This window comes from Xenopus laevis, chromosome 1L (genome assembly GCF_017654675.1).
Source record: "Xenopus laevis strain J_2021 chromosome 1L, Xenopus_laevis_v10.1, whole genome shotgun sequence".
In the NCBI taxonomy this organism is placed as follows: Eukaryota; Metazoa; Chordata; class Amphibia; order Anura; family Pipidae; genus Xenopus; species Xenopus laevis.
The window spans coordinates 20165745-20180468 of record NC_054371.1 but is presented as its reverse complement, the minus strand read 5'-3'; the positions used below and the strand labels follow the sequence as shown (position 1 = coordinate 20180468).

At 41.1% G+C, this 14724-nt stretch overlaps 1 protein-coding gene across 1 annotated transcript in view; it reads left to right on the top strand.

Annotated features, from left to right (window-relative positions):
• Positions 1-6989: 6989 nt before the first annotated feature.
• The window catches only part of ctbp1.L (C-terminal binding protein 1 L homeolog), a 362230-nt gene continuing 354495 nt past the window's right edge, over positions 6990-14724 (top strand). Inside the window, exon 1 of the mRNA XM_041587067.1 lies at positions 6990-7200. The gene's annotated coding sequence lies outside the window, so the exon portion shown is untranslated. The remainder of the gene's footprint in view (positions 7201-14724) is intronic.

Below are 14724 nucleotides of genomic sequence, written 5' to 3'. Positions count from 1 at the left end.
AAAATCTTAATAACTAGAAAACCACTAATAATAAAAAATGAAAACCAATTGCAAATTGTCTCAGAATATCACTCTCTATGGCATACAAAAAATTAATTTAAAGGATTAATTTAAGGTCAATTTCATCAGAACCCTTTAACCTGACTGTATGCAAGTATAGCGTGTGTTAAACCGAAACCCAAGATCCAGAAAGCTCCAAATGATGGAAAGGCCATCTCCCATAGACTCCATGTTAATTGAATAATTCAAAATATAAAAACATATTTCCTTTTTTTTCTCTGTAATAATAAAACAATAGCTTGTACTTGATCCCAACTAAGATCTAATTAATCCTTATTGGAAGCAAAACCAGCCTATTGGGTTTATTTAATGTTTATATGATTTTCTACTAGACTTAAAGGGCTTGTAAAGTCTAAAATAGAATAAGGCTAGAAATGCTGTATTTTGTATACTAAATATAAACATGAACTTACTGCACCACAAGCCTAATCAAACAAATAATTTATGCTTTCAAAGTTGGCTACAGGGGGTCACCATCTTGTAACTTTGTTATACATCTTTGCAAGACTAAGACTGTGCACATGCTCAGTGTGGTCTGGGCTGCTTAGGGATCGTCATAAACAAAGCTGCTTGAGTTCTGCATGGCTGGGAAGTAAGGCGGGGGCTCCCCCTGCTGTTCATAAGTATGATTGTTTCCCTGCAGAGCAGTTAGGGACCGTCTGACAATTCCTATCCACAGCAGTAAATGAAGGGAGAATTTCACTGCATACAGTCAGGTTTCTTATAAAAACAGTACATATTTTTTAATTAAAGTATATTGGAGATACAGTAGGTTTCTTTTTCATTAAAGAAAGTAAAAATGGGATTTTATTTTTTTGCCTTTACATGCCCTTTAAGGTATGAAGATCCAAATTTCGGAAATATTCATTATCCAGAAAACCCCAGGTTCCGAGCATTATGGCTAACAGGTCCCATACCTGTAGTAGGTGTGTGGGAGGAAACCAGAATACCTACAGGAAACCCACAGCAGAAAATAGTAACTTCTTGGTCCGAATAAGTCTCAGGACCCCGGCCATCATACTGTCTGTGCACTGTTATGAGTATGTGCATGTGTGCATTGAAAAGATGGGGGAGAGTACAATATCTGGGGGCCTATGATGCGGCTTAGATAATTAAAAGAGTTTACTGTGGATAAGTTCTTTACTGAGAGTTCAGGGAAACCAAGGTTCAACAAAGCAGTCTATTTTATTCTCATAACAAGGCTTTTTCCATGGTATTTATTTTCTGTAGTTTAGTTGTAATTAGAGTGAACTGTAGGTCTGTAGCAAGACACGGAGTAGCTAAGGCACGCTTGGCTGTCGGAAGAGTGTGTCTGCAAAGCTTATTTTCTTGTTTATTACGGCTTTTAATGGGCAGGTTGAGTTACACTTCCCGAGGGTTCCCGGAGATTTCTGTAGAAAAGATGGCATTTATGTAAGATAAGACTTCATCCTCTGAAGCATAATAGAGAAGTTGCTTTATCAGATTTATGTTTTCAAAGAGCAGTCGTGTAGCATCTTGTTAACAGAGGGTTGTTGTGTTTTTTTTTAAGTACCTTTCAAAGATTCAGTGATTGGTGCCGAGCCTTTTTTTGTGTCTCTGCGGCTTTGGGATGGCACATAAAAACATGGCCTGTGTTCTACGCAGAGCAGCTCCCACAGAGCAAACATGTTGGAAAGGAACGCCGGGCTTGTTGTGTCAAAGGAATTTACTAAGACAGATGTGGAAGCCAAGACCTTGTGTTGGATGTTGAAAATGATGTGAACTGTAAATTGCTGGGCAACCCCACAGATGTTTTCAGTTGTACAGGGTGAAACTTTGTAGTTCAGCAATTACACCAGGGCCTTAAAAAAGACACCCCTGGTTTATATAATTAAATTTCCTTATATGGGGTCCAATCCTTTCATGCATTGCCGGTACCCCCTCTTCTCCAATGTTATTTTGTGTTGTAAACACCAGCCCCATTCCTGAGGCAGTAGCCCTAATGCTGTCCCCACCACTTCCACTCCATGCTAGTCCTAATCCTAATACTCTGATTAGCTTCAGCTTCCTTCTAGCACTAGTAAAGTCCTAATACTCTTACTGGCTACAGGTTGCTCCTAGCTCTAGTAAAGTCTTAATACTCCTATTAACTACAGCTTAATTCTAGCAGTAGGAAAGTCCAAATTTTCTGACTGGCTGCAGGTTGCTTCTAGCTTAAGGAAAGTCCTACTACTCCGATTAGCTACAGCTTTATTCTAGCACTAGGAAAGTCCTAATACTCCGATTAGCTACAGCTTTATTCTAGCACTAGGAAAGTCCTAATACTCCGATTAGCTACAAATTATTTCTAGCACTAGGAAAGTCCTAATACTCTTACTGGCTACAGGTTGCATCTAGCTCGAGGAAAGTCCTAATACTACAATTAGCTACAGCTTAATTTTAGTACTAGGAAAGTCCTAATGCTCTACAGGTTGCTTCTAGATCTAGGACAATTCTAATACTCTGACTACAGCTTCTTTTAGCACTAGGAAAGTCCTAATACTCAGATTAGCTACAGCTTTCTTCTAGCACTACGAAAGTCCTAATTTTCAGATTGGCTACAGGTTGCTTCTAGCTCTAGGAAAATTCTAAAATTGAGATTGGCTGCAGGTTGCTTATAGCTGTAGGAAAGTCTAATAGCTTATAGCATTAGGAAATACCTAATATTCCGATTAGCTACAGCTTAATTCTAGTACTAGGAAAGGCCCAATACTGTTACTGGCTACAGGTTGCTTCTAGCTCTAGGGAAGTCCTAATACTAAGATTAACTAAAGCTTAATTCTAGCACTATGAAATCCATATTTTCTTACTGGTCACAGGTTGCTTCTAGCTCAAGGAAAGTTCTTATACTCTGATAAGCTACATCTTAATTCTAGTGCTAGGAGAGTCCTAATGTTCTGACTGGCTACAGGTTGATTCTAGCTCTAGGAAAGTCCTAATACTCTGATTAGCTATAGCTTAATTTTTGTAAGGCCAAAGGCCTCAGGAGTAGTGAGGACCAAGGGAGGAAAATAACAATGTCCAAGTTCGCAGTACAGTAGAGGATGAGACAGAAGAATGGTCAAAAACAGGCAACAAGATCAGTCCAGGCAGAAGAGGTTCAAGGTCGAGAATTCCAGGCAAGGGTCGGTACACAATAGACAAGAAGTTTGCAATGAATCACACCCAGGAGTAGTAAACTAAACCTATAATTGGGCACTGATGACTGTCCGGAGTTCCCTTATAAAGGCCCAGGTTTGGCGCCAATTTTGGACGCATCGGCGTCATGACGTATGCGCGGACGCGCTGACGTCAGCGACTGACGCGCTGACGTGTGCGACTGACGCCGGCGCCCATTATTGACGCAGACGCCCATTCCGTCGCCGGCGACCAATCTGAGTGTGGGAAGAGGTCGACATCATCCGTCTGCGTCCGTGAGGAACCAGGAAGCCACCATCTTGGACGCCATCTTGGTTATCCAGCTCAGATTCCATTACAATTTTAGCACTAGGAAAGTCCTAATACTCTTACTGTCTACAGGTTGATTCTAGCTCTAGGAAAATTCTAATACTCTGGCTACAGCTTCCTTCTAGCACTAGGAACATCCTAATTTTCTGACTGGCTACAGGCTGCTTCTACCTCTAGGAAAGTCCTAATACTCTGATGAACTAAAGCTTAATTCTAGCACTAGAATTAGGTTGCTTCTAACTCTAGGAAATACCTAATTTTCTGATTGGCTACAGGTTGCTTATAGAGCTAGGAAATTCCTAATTTTCTGATTGACTTAAAGTTGCTTCTAATACTCTGATTTGCTACAGTAACTAACTCTGTAAAAGTCCTAAAATGCTTATTGGCTACATGTTACTTCTAGCTCTAGAAAAGTCCTTATATTTTGAGTGTCTATGGGATACTTCTAGCTCTGGGAAAGTCCTAATTTTCTGATTGGCTAGAGGTTGCTTTCATCTCAGCTACACGATGGGTTAAGATGTATAGATCCTAATGATCTAATCCAAATATAATATAGTAACAGTTAATTTAAAGGTGATTTTCTGCTTTAGTATACAATACCCCACAGGTATTGTACAGGCCTGCCAACAAATACTCCCCCAGTTACACCTGTCCCCTGACAAATATCTCCTTACTATACACATTGTCCCACAGGCATAGCCCCTTCCCCTGACCTCATCTCAACTTACTATACAAATTACCCCAGTTACAGTCCCAACCTCTGACCCCTGCTCTTCTTATCTGTTATACACAGGCCCGGATTTGTGGTGAGGCCTAGGGCTGCAAAATATTAGGGGTGGCGTGCCGCCCAGCCTCTTTCAGAGGAGCAGTGGGGAGCACTGTGGGTTCTGCTTCCTCTATAGTTACACCAGTGTGTGAAATTAGAGCTCTCCCACAGATAAACTCACACACTTTCTATTCATTCCTATGGGATTATTAGAATCCCGATTATCAATTTGTGCACGATTTGATAAATACTAGTGATGGGCGAATAAATTCGGCTGGCAAAAATTCACGGCGAATCTCCCGCGAAAATTAGCCGGGGAAAATTGGCAGCCATCAATTTCCGATTTTCATGTTTTTTTTGTGAAAATGTTCGAATTGCTAGATTTTTTGTGAAAACGTTCGAATTGCTCAATTTTTTTAGTGAAAACTTTCGAATTGCTCGATTTTTTTTGTGAAAATGTTCAAATTGCTCGATTTTTTGTGTGAAAACTTTCGAATTGCTCGATTTTATTGAAAAGTTTGAATTGCTCGATTTTTCCGTGAAATGTAAGACAGGAGAAATTAGCCCATCACTAATAAATACGCTTCCAAAAAATCCCACAGAAAGTGGGTGAGATTTGGGGATCTCTAATTTTACACTTCTTCCCAATCTGCCCCTTAAGGTGGCCATAGACACACAGATCCTATCGTACGAATCGAGGATTCGTACGATTTTCGGATTGTGTGTGGCGTGTGCCGACATCTTTCGTCCGGCGGAGATCGGTCAGGTTTGATTTTGACCCGACCGATCCCGCCGGAGCCCACGGCACATCGTTATCGATTACACCCGATATAGCCATGTTTGTTAATGGCATATTGGGGAAAGATCCGCTCGTTTGGCGATATTGCCAAACGAGCGGATCTTTGCATCTATGGCCACCTTTAGAGTCCTTCCCCTGACACCTGCATTGCTATACACACATGTAGACGTAATACAACCTTTACAGCGCCTTCACAGAACATTGATGGAGTCCAAAAGAATTTCAGAATTTCTTTTCTTTCCACCTGTTGAGCTGCGGGCCCTACAAACTTTATTAGCTGCTTCTTACACCTCTTGAATTCCCCCCCTATCTAAATAGATTGATGTCCCTCCCATTGTCGCCGGGAAGTTCTACATCCCCACATTTCTTCATCCTCCAAGGATCCGACAGTTATTCTCCTGGTGGGCAATTTATCCAGCAGTGTGAACTGTTAACTCTTCCCATATAAATATATATATGTATGTGTGCGTGTGCTGGCTGGTAGGGGGGATATAAAGTTTGCCTGCGTGTGAGCCCCCCTGTGCGTCCCTGTCACTGGCTGATAGAGCAGAATGGACTTGTTAATCTCAGGCTGATCTTGTCTCAGTGCAGAGCAGAGCGCAGGCAGCGACACGCAACACTCCAGGGCTGGGGCAGCCTTCCAAAGGTTCGCTTTTTTCTTTCTTTCCATCCTACCCCCCCCCAAACCTGCACCCCCTCATCCCCAGTATCCTTAATCCATATATCCCCCGCCTTCCCTTTCCCTGTGTCCGGGGAGAGTGTGGAGTGGGAACAATGTGGATATGCTGGAGAGGAACAAGAAGCCCTGTTGGTTCTCCATGCAAATGACCGCTTTGCCTATAACAAAAGCCTTGATGTTAAGCATAGAGAGAGAGAGAGGGGGGGGGGAGAGAGAAAGAGAGAGAGAGAGAGAGAAGGGGGAGAGAGAAAATCCTCTGACACAATGTAACAACCTCAGGCCACTTTCGCCATGTTTTTGTTTATTCATGTTTCCATTCTTTATCCCAGGCTGGAGGGGGGTCTTTTTCCTTCTCGTCCCGCTGCCCAGGGACCGGGGGGATTTTTTTCTATTCTAATTCCTTATTTTCTCTCCAGGAATGATGGCAAGGGGGATGCTGGGGGGGGGGTGTTGCTGCTGGGGAAGGGGAGGGTTTTTTAAGCGAGAGAGAGAATAAATATGTGGATGAATGTTTAAATGCAGCGGGGGGTAATACTTTGGCTTGGGGACAGAAATGTAAAAAAAAAAAAGAGAAAGAATTTTTTTTTCTGTTTCCATCACCTGTTTGAGCATGCGTTCACTTGTAACGTGTTTTATGCTTTTAGATGGTAAGTTCTTGGGGTCAGATGTGACCATGTTGCTAACCGGCTTATCTTACAGCTGTTTTTATTTATTTATTTTTAGAACAACTCCCACCAACCCTTGTGTAAAGGGATAACGTGAAGGGAGGTGGAAAAGGGAAAGATTGTATCCAGTATTGTAAGCTGCTGAGCAGTGGGGTCCACTTAGCAATATTAACAGGGGGTCCAGGTGCTCAAGCCCCAGATGTTCAGCTTTGGGGGGTGATATCATACATTCTCAATTCAGTGGTAGACTGGCACAAAAACTGGACTTTTAAATTAAAAAATATAATTTATTATGTCAAAGGGTGGCCTAATCATCCGCCAGCTGTCGAGGGTTGCTGGGAGTCGTAGTTTAACGCCTGCTTCATCTTCAGAGAGACAGAGGGAGAGAGATCCATAGTGGCCAATCATCTCACAAATGAAATTTAGCATGTTGTTGCTAAGACACAGTTTATGGCATCCTTGAAGGGGTTAAAATAACACCCCCCCCCCCGTATACACTCACACACACACGGGTACAGTGAAGTATAATGCGGGGAGAGTGCGTAGAATTCCCAGTATCCAACAAAAGTCCCAATAAAGGTCCTGACAGTGATCGGCTATTGTGGAAGCAGAAGAATCGCGGTCAGAATAACTCCACATCAGATCATTAGCAGCAGGAAAATTAATAGTTGGAGCTTCTTCGCAGAGCGACGGAGGGAGCCACCGTGCCATAGAGTGTTGCGTGAAGAGAGTGGGGTTTGGCTCGGATATTTTTTTTAACACCCCCCTCCCCATCCCAAAGGAGGTGAGTTAATGAGGGAGGGTTGAAAGGATGATTTTGTTTAGGGGCTCCATGTCGGTGTGTGTGCGACGAGAGAGAGCGAGAGGCTTCATGTTCTGAAAGGACAACAATGTCTGCCGGTGGCCAGCACTGTAGGCTCATGTGTTTATTGCTACAAGTCACACCGATGGTTCCGTTGCCCAAAGACAAGGGGTGTGTGTGGGGTGAGAAATAACTGCATTATCCTCTGATTTTGGTTATTGTTGCCATTAGCCGGCGCGTGTGAATAGGACGATGCACAGAGGAAACAGCGAGTGTGATTTATTATTTTATTTCTGTGTAACGTGCCAGAGCACACGGAGATGCGGCTTCTTTGCATTTCATATTTCCCCGTCTGTCAGTCCCTTTTGCATCACTTGCACTGAGAGACGGACAAACGTTACAGGGAGGCTCGGGGATCTGTGGGATATTTCAGAAAGTTTGGCAGGTGCAAAAAAGAAAGAAAGAAAGAAACTAGGGGGGTTCTTTATCAAAGTCCGAATTTATCTCAATATTTTCTGAAAAAAACTCCGACCAAATCCGCATGGGTTTTTTGGGCTTATTTATTAATACACTTTCCCGAAAATTTGTTGTTTTCAGGAAAAAATTCGATTTTCACGATTTTTTTCAAATTTTTCGTCCGATTTTCAAGGTTTTTTTTGGATTTTTCACCCAAAAACTCTGAAAACTTCGGAGTATTGCCAAAACCCCAGCGCACATCAAAAAATAATTGGGACTTCTCCCATTGGCTTATATGCCACGTCGAGAGGTCTGAGATGCCGGATTTTCAGATTCAGACTTTTCCATCCTCGGGGTATAATAAATTCCGACAAAAATGTTTTTAAAAGTCAGATTTTATAAAAAAAAAAAAACACAAATTTTTCGTGATTTTTACATTCGGAGTTTAATAAATAACCCCCTAGGTGTATCAAAAAAAAACCAAAGTGTTTCAGTTGGTTTTCACTATTATTTTTTTAAGTCAATTTCTTTATTTTGCCTCTGGCCAAACTCAGAGTTGAGATGCTGACCCGTGAAATATTATTATATTCCCTTCTGTATTGCAGTCTCTCCAGTTCCCTGTGATTCCCCCCCTAATGCCTGGCAACCAGGGAGCAGTATAAATGCCATACTGCAGGATACATCAGCAGTGGCGTAACTAGATGTTACTGGGCCCCACAGCAAATTAATTTTAGGGCCCCCAACATATCCAGAGATTGTCCTTTTTTATCAATAAATCTTGAAATTGCTCATCAATTAGGGCCTCATGGGGCCCCCTATACCCCCTGGGCCCCCCTGCAGCCGCAGGGTCTGCTTCCTCTGTAGTTACACCCCTGTACATCAGTTAGAACCATAAAGATGGAGGGCAGTTAAAGGCGTTGTTCACCTACGATTAAAGTTTTAGTACGATGTATGGAGTGATATTCTGAGACAATTTGCAATTGGATTTCATTTTTTTATTTGTGGTTTTTAAGTTATTTTGTTTTTTTATTCAGCAACTCTCCAGTTTGCAATGTCAGCAATCTGGTTGCTAGGGTCCAAAATACCTTAGCAACTAGGGATGCAACAAATCCAGGATTCGTTTCGGGATTTGGCCTTTTTCAGCAGGATTCAGATTCGGCCAAATCCTTCTGCCTGGCTGAACCGAATCTGAATCCTAATTTGCATATGCAAATAAGGGGTGGGGCTGGTAATCACGTGACAAGGAAGTGAAAAATGTTTTCGCCTTCGGATATGAAATATGAATAGGGGAGGGTTGGAACTGAAACATGAGTATTAAAAAGTAGCATTAACAATAAATGTGTAGCTTTACACAGCATTTGTTTTTAGATGGGGTCAGTGACCCCCCCCCCCCATTTGAAAGCTGGAAAGGGTCAGGAGAAGAAGGCAAATAATTCATAAATTATGAAAAAATAAATAACGAAGACCAATTGAAAAGTTGCTTAGAATTGGCTATTCTATAACATACTAAAAGTTAACCTGAAGGTGAACCACCCCTTTAAAATATAAAAAGAACGTCCTAGAATGTTATTTGCCTGAGGCATAAGGGAAGTTGAGGTTATTTATATATCAATTTACCTGCATCCAGACATGTTTGCTCAATTCTAGTTACCACCCACATTTCAATTTACCCCTGCCACAGAAATGTCACCCAAATCTCCAGAAGTAGCTGGAGCCAAGTGCACTGTTGGGGGCATGTCCTGGGCGTGTCCTGAGCAGAATGGGGTTGTGGCCGGGGGCTGTTACCACACTGTATTTGTACGGATCAGGTTTGGTATCTCTGTGTACCTGTTAAATATTTATGTCCAGCTTCAGAATGTTTGAATGGTTCAAATGATTCATTATAAAATGTTATAAAAATATGTAACACTGGTGCCCCTTGTTGTTCTAACCAGGCATGGGCCGGACAGGAAGCATCTCCAGATGCTTCTCTGCTCAGTTCTAGCTCTCAGTGTGACATTATAGGGGAACTATAGCCAAAATAAAAATGTAATATAAGCTTCCTCATACTGAAATAAGACATTTTCTCAATACAATTAATTAAACATTCTGCATTGTTTCTGAAATAATCAAGTTTATCTTCACTATTCCTCTCTCAGCATCTGTTTCTCTTCATTCTGTCTTCATGCAGCAGTTGGGTGTCAGATATTCATTGACAGTTAGATCCAATATATCTTATAGGGGGTCTTCCTTTCCTAGCAGATTAATTAGAGCTCATTAATATAACTGATTCCAGTACATACAAAATCTAACAAAATAACTGCCTTTTGCACAAATCCTGCATGTAGAGAGACATGATGTCTGGTGATTTAATAGAGTGAGTTCTAATACATCTTCTAGGCAAAAGGAGCCCCCCTATAAGATATATTGGATCTAACTGTCAATGAATATCTGACACCCAACTGCTGCATGAAGACAGAATGAAGAGAAACAGATGCTGAGAGAGGAATAGTGAAGATAAACAGTACAGAATTTTTAATTGATTGTATTTAGAAAGTTTCTTATCTCAGTTCATTTTCGCCATAGTTCCCCTTTAATGATAGAACCAAGCAGAGAAGAGTCAGGACAATTCCTGCATCAGTAACTTAAAAGTCCAAGTCCTGACCGAAAAACAGGGGGCAACTGTAGTGCACATTGTTATTGTAGCACTGTTTGACAGCTAGATGTCATAAAAATGAAAATAAAAATAAATTAATGTAAATGACAAAAGTGCTCAGGAGAGCAGTTTAACACTAAGTTGCATTTGCGAATATATCTTCTCTAGTGATGGGCGAATTTGCTCCGGCAGTAAAAAACGAGACTCTGGCGCCGTTTCGTGAATTTTTCGCCGTTTCGCGAATTTCGTTTTTTTGACGCCGGCGCCCGTTTTTGACGCCGGCACCCGTTTTTGACGCCGGTGAATTTTGCAGCGAATTTTCGCGGGCGTTTCGTGAATTTATTCGCTGGCGGCGAATCGTGCAAATTCGCCGTGAATTCGCGCCTGGCGAATAAATTCGCCCATCACTAATCTTCTCTTTAAAACATTCCTCCAGCTGTTGTTGAACTATTGGTTAACAATAGTTAACAATAGTTGGAAGGATGTAGATGGACTATCCCTGAAATAAGGCATCCGACTTAGCATGTTAAATTGATTAATGGAAATACATGCATTAATATAAGGGAATATTTTGTAAATAAGGTTTATTCTGGCAAACCTGAACATAGAAGAGAGAAGTGGGTGGGGTTTGGGCGGACCATGGGTTTGTTCTTAATAGGGATGCACCGAATACACTATTTGGGATTAGGCCAAATCCCTGAATCCTTCATGAAAGATTCGGCCTAATACTGAACCAAATCCAAATCCTAATTTGCATATGCAAATTAGGGCTGGGAAGGGAAAAAGTAGAATTTTTTTAAGTTCCTTGTTTTGTGGCAAAAATTTATGTAATTTCCCTTACCACCCCTAATTTGCATATGCAAGGATTTGGCCGAATCCGAATCCTGCTGAAAAAGGCTGAATCCTGGATAAATCCCGGACTGAATCCTGAATTCAGGGCATCCCTAGTTCTTAACACACTGGTGTGTGACTGGGGTGTTTTAATGGCATGGTCAGACATGAAATGTAGTTTATTTTTTAATTGGAGCCACTGTCTAGGGAGCCAAGGCAGGTAGAAGTCTCCCCTGGGCAGAGGGCTCTGCTAAATATTACGAGCCTCATGATTTCTGATGGCAGTACTTATATGTGTGTGATTTAATGAATGTGCTTTACACAAACCAGTTCGGCAGTGGATCAATAAACATTTTATATTGCGGTATAGTTCATGGTGGGGGAGTAACGAGAAGTAAGGTTAATTATATGTAGACGCACAAGCCTTCTGCCTCCCAGATACACATTTTTTCTTTGTATCATGGCAGGAATCTGGGTGATTATCTGCCATACAAGCTAATAACGAGTGAGCTGTGATCCTGCTGTAGAAAGCCTGGATGTGCAACTCTGCCCATACACAGCTAAATGGACCTTTGCCTAATTGGGCTAGAGATTTAATCTCTATCAGCTTTCCATGAGCATGAACTGGTATGTTACTTAAATACTGATCCAGAAGGAACATTCTTATGTTAAAGGGGAACTATAGTTTATAAGCAAAGGGCATAACTACAGAGGAAGAGGTGTAAAGGGTCCAGTAAGGCCCTAATTACTAAGCAATTTCAATATATTTTGGTAATTTACCAGAGTTTTTAGGGCACTGGATTGAATTCACTCATTTACATCACTATAATGAAATAACCTAGTTACACCACTGGTTCCCGTTTCCTTTATTTTTCTACAAATGTGTATTGAAGTATATTAATATTTATATATATATATATCCATGATTGCTCTGACACAGTAACCACCTCCCCAAACTGTCATGACTATTACCCTCTAGTGGCCAAATTATAAGAAACGTGGTAGAATGCTCTGTCAGTTTACCAATCAATAACAATTAAACAAAACATCTCTCCAAAATAATAGTTATATTTCTCTACTCAAGTATGTGGGGTCTGCTGCATAGAAGCTACAACAAACCCTTGCAGGGTTTTGTAACAGACTTTCAAAGGGCTCACTTGCTTTGTTGGGCCTTCATCCCACAATGCCTTGCTTGCTCTTTCCTAGGCCTTTGCTATATTGTTCCAATAGTCATAATGAGCAATGCTAATCACAGGAAGAGACATATACTGATTTCAGTACGCAGTACATTTTCAAATAACGTTTAAGTCGTTCAAAAACAATGTGTATTGGAAAGTTGCTTAAAATGAAATGTTCTTTCATTAGGCAAAAATGTATTTAGGGGTTTGCTATGTTTGACAATTCAGACACATTAACCAGGGGGTTCTTGTGACCTGTAAGACTGCACTGGTGAACATATTTCCTAAAAGGCATCCAGAGTTGATTGTAGTAGATGACAACGTTAACTAACCAATAATAACGGGGGGTCCAGGTACTCAAGCCCCAGACCTTCAGCTTGGGGAGGCAATTGTCACACTTGTATTTAGTAGTGGGCTGTCACACACCGGACTTACTCCAATATTTGATGCCGTTAAAAAGCAATTTATTTAACAAAGAGAATCTAAAAAAAGTAGCCTTATGCGTTTCGTGCTTTGTAGGCTCACAGACTGCACAGGTGGCCAAACTGCTTGTTTAGTGACTTAGCCAAATAAGCAAATCACCACGCTTATGGCCAACTTAAAGGGATCCTGTCATTGGAAAACATGTTTTTTTCAAAACACATCAGTTAATAGTGCTACTACAGCAGAATTATGCACTGAAATCCATTTCTCAAAAGAGCAAACAGATTTTTTTATATTCAATTTTGAAATCTGACATGGGGCTAGACATTTTGTCAATTTCCCAGCTGCCCCCAGTCATGTGACTTGTGTCTGCACTTTAGGAGAGAAATGCTTTCTGGCAGGCTGCTGTTTTTCCTTTTCAATGTAACTGAATGTGTCTCAGTGAGACATGGGTTTTTACTATTGAGTGTTAGATCTACCAGGCAGCTGTTATCTTGTGTTAGGGAGCTGTTATCTGTTACCTTCCCATTGTTTTTTTGTTTGGCTGCTGGGGGGGAAAGGGAGGGGGTGATATCACTCCAACTTGCAGTACAGCAGTAAAGAGTGATTGAAGTTTATCAGAGCAAAAGTCACATGACTTGGGGCAGCTGGGAAATTTACAATATGTCTAGCCCCTTGTCAGATTTCAAAATTAAATATATAAAAATCTGTTTGCTCTTTTGAGAAATGGATTTCAGTGCAGAATTCTGCTGGAGCAGCACTATTGACTGATTCATTTTGAAAAACTAATTTTTTCCCATGACAGTATCCCTTTAAGCTTCAATAACAGGGGGCAAAATGACCTTCTGCTGTTACACATGTATCTCTGTGATTGTCTATCTAGCTATCTTTCCATAACCTCAGCTTTACTATGGCAGTCTGACACTGAACAGACTATAGAATAGGCTTTACAGGTCCAAGCTCTGGGGTTGGACCCCTAAAGTCGCAGTGGTTGGAGGATCTAAAACTGAAGGCCAAAGAATGAAAGAATGCCTATTAGCTCTGCTAGATGCTCCTCAAAGCCCAGCTAGGAGGTCAGTTAGGGTGAGATTTGGGATGAAAACTGTTTGCTGTCCTAGATATTCTTTGGAATTATGGCTGAATGACTGATACAAATGTTTTACTAAATCTGTGACCTTGTAATGTGCTTAGGGGGCGCTGCCTGAAGGTTAGTTCCCCAAAGGGCCGCAACCTGCTCAGCGACCTAGTCTTCCCATTTTGACCAGAAATAAATGCCCACCCTACAATGCATATTATTGGCCGCATGATCATATAAGGGCCTCTTATGAACATATGTTGCCATGTTTTTTACCCACAAAATTGCTCTTAATGATTCCTACATAATAGCTGGCAGTGGCTACATAGTGTTTGCAGCAGCTTGGGCACCAGTAATGAATGGTTACACTAATTAGTGTCCACTTTAGTGACTCACAGCAAGTTGCGTTTGTATGTTGATGGGTGAATGCACGACTAAAGTTTCATTATTCATTATTACGATAGGTGCAAGTAAGTCGGTGCATATTGGTAATACTAAAAGTAACAGCTCCTCAAAGCAGGTGTAAATTTCATTCTTGAAAACTGTAGCTATACAGTCCAAAGTAAATCTCCCTCCACAAATTTACAGCTGTTCTCAGAGGTGATGCAGTAGCCACCAGGAACAAGGGGGGGTCCCATTGATGGTTGATGTGTGCTAAAACAGATTTGAACGTTTTTTCGCACTGGTTTCTGTAATGGCGTTCAGCAGCAAGTAAACAAATATATCCCTTGTGAGAATGCCACATGCATATTCATCCCTGTAAATATACTAAATATGAAAATCTTTATTCTGCAGATATCAAACTTGCAGGGAGCACCTTGCGTTTGACACCCCTGATTAACCTACCTATGCTAAAAGTATTATATTTTATTTATTTATTTATTTATTTATATGATTTGTTTTTTTAT